We start from the raw sequence: 5,792 nt of genomic DNA, 5'->3' as shown, positions 1-5,792 counted from the left end.
ACTCAGATATGGCACCTTTGGTGGAGCACTTGGGGTTGCTCTTGTCGGCATGCTTCCTCTTTGCCTGAGTTCTGGGCCCGCTTAGGTAGTGCTCACTCCAAGTCTTCTTCTCTCCATGCTGCTTGGATTGCTGGCCCATCTTTCATGCTTTGGCATATCTGGTTGGAGAGGAATCATCGCATATTCCAAGATGTTCAGCTTGGTGTTTTGCATCTTTGGTGGAAAATATCACATTCTCTTCAGGAAACTATTCTTGTGAAGTGTGAGCTTGATGGGGGTATGGATCCGGTTGATCTTGCTATCTGTAATCACCTCAATTTTCATCTACAGGATGGGGTTGCAGCTCATAGGTTTCCTTCTATGTCCAGGTAGCTTCACCATCAGAGGAAGGGTCGGGTTAACCGGGATGGGCACTGGACTCCTCCTCCCTGTGGAGTTCTGAAAATTAACACTGATGGTTCTTCCCGTGGGAATCCTGGTCCAGCTGGTATTGGCGGAGTGGCTCGTTGTAGTTCTAGGGATGTTAAATTTTTCTTCTCAGTTCATGAGGGTGATTATACTAACAATCTCATGGAAGCTCAGGCTATTTTATATGTTGTGGAACAATGTTTCTTGCGGGGATGGAGTAAGATTATTTGTGAGTCTGATTCCCAGGTTGTGGTGAACATGCTTTCTTCGCAAGAGATTGAGGATGTTAGTTGGTAGCTGGCCACTGTTGTTAAGCAGATTCTTTTCTTCTCTTCCTCTTTTCATTTCATTAGGTTCATGTATATTCCTCATGAATGGAATAGAACTACTGATTGTTTAGCCAAATGGGCTTCTAGTCATGATCCGGGTTGGAATATTAGGGATAGGGGGCAACTGTCCTTTGAGATGGTGCAAGTATTTGATGATCTTATTGCTCAGGATCGAGCTCCTTGTTGAGCTCTCCTTGTTGTAATCTTTTTTGTCTTAATAAATTTTTACCCCTCTTTTTGCAATAAGCCTGACTATCATATCAATTTCCACTCACTCATCTTACATATAATGTATTCCATGCTTAGCAAAAATTGAAACCTTGGCCAATATTATCACCTTTAAAAGCTCAACATCAGCTAAAATTTTATTTTCACTCGGTAACAACTATGAAACTTTTCATTCTCGGCAGCAACATGAAAACTAACAAAACTTATAGATTTCTTCTAGGTTCTAACCAATATTTTGCATCTTAATTTATACATATATAATCTTTTTAGAACTAGATTTTTGAAACTGATGTAAAGTATATAATTGGAATATCAATCCCACATACCTTTTGATTTCCTAGTTGTGGGTAATGTGATCACCTGATCCATTGGATGAAGTGATCTCATCTAAAATTTATGTGCTAAAATCTTCCTTTTTCTTCCATGTTTTGTTCATCTACACCTTGACTTTCTCAACATTAATCTTATCTTTCCTTTTGTCAAATTCACTACTTGGTACTTTTGACCTTGTTGGACAATTCTTGTTGATGTGACTATTCATCAAATAGGTAAAGCATGCAGTTTGACTCAACCATCTACTATAATCACTTCTAAAATGTGTTCTAGTGAAATTCTCACCAACATGTCCATAATCTTGACAATAGTGAAAACTATAACTTGTATTGTAATCCCAATTGTAGGATTTTTTATTGTGTTGTACCTTTGTCTACTTGTTTGATGTCCACTTGGCATTAGATATGCTTTCATATGCTTTATGTCCATACTTATAAATTTTTTGGAAATATCCTTCAAATCTTTGTGTGCTTGAAATCTTGGTCATACATTCATGTGCATGATGTCCTTACTTGTTGCAATTATGATAGTAACCCATGAACTTCTTCTTAGGGTTCTAATTTGCATTGTTTCTAGTACAAACATTTATTGTATGACCTATCTTACCACAATAATGATAGATAGGTTTTTAGTTCTTACATTTGTTGCTTCTTTGTTCACCACTTGTAGATATTCTTGTTCCTCAGTACTGTTGTATCCCAATCTAGTAGTATCATTATTACATCTAGAAGATCTCAACAATTTTTCCAAGTACATGATGGCTTCATCTAGGTTTTTTGAAACTTTCAGCAAATTCTTTTTCTCTTCTAAGTTCATTCCTCAGTTGTTCATTCTATAATTTTAGGGTTGTGATCTCAACATCCTTACCATTCAATTCATTATTGGAAATCATTACTTGATTTATTGTTTCCAATTGCATGTTAGAAATCCATTGTACCTTTGATGTCTTCTCTTGTAGTCTATTGGCCAGTTTCCTTTTGTCATATTTAATCATGAATTTTCCTTCCTCAACTTTCTTTTTCTACTCAGTCACCTCACATAGTAATACTAATTGGACATCTTGTTCTATCTTAAGATTTCTAATCTCTTTAGTTAGAGCACCATTCTTTTCCATCAGATTTTCAATAGCTGCATCAAATTCACTTGAGTTTCCATTTGCAAAAAATTCAATAGTGTCTTCCTCTTGGTAATGTGTGTCATTCTCCTCAATATCTATCTCTTTCCTTCTCTTTAGTGAGTACTTCAAACCATCTCTTTCTTCATTTAGCTGATGTAGGGCAAGTTGTATTTCAATATTTTGTTTCTTAATAGTCTTTCCCAACATATAGAATTCTATCTTCAATATCCTTCCTCAAAATTGAAAAGCTTTCCTTTCCATAGAACAAGGCCCTGATACTAATTGTTGAAAATACAATAGGAAAGTAAAATCTAAGAGGCAAGTGTGAATCAATCCTTCAAAATTTTAGCCCTTAAAACATTCACCACACATTCATCTCATAATTTTCATATAAATTGAAATAAAAAACTAATCATGTTCATCCATAGCATAAAACAAATAACATTCAACACATATGAAACAAGATATTTGGTTACCTAGAAGCCCTCCAATGAGAATGTAAAATTGGGGTGGAGATGACACCCACAAATCTTCACTACTGCAATTGTAAAGTGTATCTAATAAGGGTTATAATGTTTGATAATAAACTATGATCTACCCTATGAAATGTCTTCCCTATTAAAGGCTTAAAAAGTTTTTTAGATCTTACCCTATTAAAGGATTTCAAAATCTTGTTAGAAGTGTGTCTGGTTAAAGGACCTCAACCTACAATGTAGTAAGCAAGCTATTAAAGGATTTAAAAAATCTTGCTAGGATATTTAACCTTGATCCCTCGATTAGCACATCTCTACTAGATATTAGATTTCCTCTTTCATGATGTGTACTTGGTCCTATCTAATCAAATGTGTCACTTCTTTTCTCTCTCTACTTTCCTCTATTCTCTCTAACTAATTCTATAATTCATATCTTAATCACAACTCCCTAGTCAGGATGAATTCTTTGTCTATGCATGCAAAATTTTCTCTTCACTCATAAAATGTTTTAGGGTCTTCCCTCCTTAAGAAGACTTTGGTGACCTAAGGTTAGGTAGGAATCAACAATTTTGATTCACCCATTTTGTCACTTAGAAGATCCCTCAATCTAATTGGTTGCATTTACTACATAAGGATTCTCAATATAGATTCATTCTTATCATCTAGAATCACAAAAGAATCCTTAAGTCAGCCTAAAAATGGTTTATGTAGGAGTTTGTGGCATTACAATCAACTATGTCCAAAACTATTTAGTCAACACTTGAAGCCTCTAATGCTCAGCATCCACTATATCTTCAATGTTGTAACACAACCTCTAAATGACTTAGCATCCACTATTTACTTGAAATCTAAATCACTCAACATCTATTAACTTTCTTGTCACTAGAGTGACTCAACAATAACTTTCTACTTGACACATACTACATATCTTTCTCAACATGCACTATTTGACAACTTATGCTCGACATACACTACTTGCTTGGCATACTCTACTTTCTTGATATGCACTAAGTACTTATTAAATAATGACTTAAGTGTGTTCTCACTCATATGTCAAAACCAAAATGAGATCAACACAACATAGCCTTCAATGTCTTCCATGAATGACAATAATCTACCTTCCTATACATAAACACAAGGTGCTTCACTGTTACATCCCAAATTTTGGTTCAATTTAAAACTATTCATATAGTCACTGAGGTGATAGATCCTATTTTCACTAAGCATAATTTTCAAATTTTATGGTGAAAATAAAAAGAGTATTGAGAAGTTAGGGTATGTATGTTTTTTGTTCTACATCTATACAAGAAACCCTAGCATGTTTTTCCCTAATCTAATTATTTCATTATTGTTCCAAGTGTGCATTTTGGTGCCCTACGGTTTTAATTTTATCCTAAATTGTGAACAATATTCATAAAATAAAAATCTAGGCCCTAACCCTAGCTTTTATAATTGAGCATGAGCTTACTTATCTTTTACATCATCTTCTACGATGTTACAATAAAAGGGTTAGCAGAGTGTCATGAGGAAGAGTTTTCAATGACCCAATCTTAAGATAAAATGTTGTGTCATGGTATCATGGATGATAAAGTTAGTTTTCCCAATCTTAAAATTTCCTTTGTATCATATGAACATATGGTAGTTTGAATGGTTTTCATTTCATCCTCTATGAAATTATGATAAAGCAGGTGATCGTGGCATTGAGTACAATGAAAAAAGGTTTTATGATGTTATGGAGCAAAGAACATCTTAAGGTTGTAAAGGAAATATTTGGTTGCTACGATGTTATAGGATACTTATGATTGTAGGATTGCATGGTGATAGGAGACAAGAAAAATTGATAATGCATTGTTAGAGAGGTGTCCAGTTCTAATTAACCAAATTATGATATGAATACCAAATTTTTTTTAGCTAAGTCAGTGGGATCAGAAAAGATTTTTATATTAAGTTTTAATGGAATTTGGAAATCTCTAATATTATGATATATAGTTCATCATAAGATCTCAAGGAAATTAAAAATATGTTCTAATGTTATGAGTAAACCATGATCATAAGATCGCAAATAAAAAAGGCAAAGCCCACAATGCTATGATAAAGAAGGTTAAGTGTTTTCTCATAGTATCATAAAAGTTTCAAAGGTAACCAAAGATGCTATGAAGTAACAAAAGTGATTGTAATCATAAGATCATGGTATGAAATAGGTTAAAGTAAGATGCTATGTGATCTTAAGATAAGTTGTTTGTAGAAAGATCATAGAAGAAGAAAAAGTCAACTCTGACACCATGACAACTAAGGAGTCATAAGATCATAAAGATTTTGGCTAGGGTTTCTAATTGTTCAGTAAGGGTTTTTCAAAAGGGTTTCATAGAATTGTGTAGGTGCACTTTCAGTATAGCATTTTAAAACTTCCAAATCAGCCCCATCTTGTAAATCTTTGGTTGGTCTATTTTTTGATTATGATGTTGCAGGATTTGAATTGTAAGAAGGAGGAATTCAGAGAATGTACTAAACTTGAACCTTGACCTATGAAGTTTAGAAGGTCAAGTTCAAGTGATCAAAGCTTGAGATATAGTTCAAGTATCATGGCACTTCATTCAAAATAAAATTTAAAGTTCAAATCCTGACTTACAATTTCAAAGATCATCCTCCAAGCCCAATGTCATGAGTATGAGTTGTTGATTCAGATAATGAGATCATCAGTATAGAGGTTTTTGTAGAAGTAATGATTCAAGGAGGTTCTATATTTTAAAGTACAAATGTCCTAAAGGCAAATTTCAAAGTGAAAGGGTTTTGTAGCTAGATAAGGCATGACCACAAACTGTTTAATGGAAAGACCATATTTTGAAATACAAATAGTGATTCATTATAATCGACATTATGAGCATCAATAATAAAGATATAATA

This window comes from Cupressus sempervirens, chromosome 7 (assembly GCF_028749045.1).
Source record: "Cupressus sempervirens isolate cs-2001-9-10 chromosome 7, ASM2874904v1, whole genome shotgun sequence".
NCBI lineage: Eukaryota > Viridiplantae > Streptophyta > Pinopsida > Cupressales > Cupressaceae > Cupressus > Cupressus sempervirens.
The sequence above is the reverse complement of the archived record's forward strand: the minus strand, read 5'-3'. Positions refer to the sequence as shown.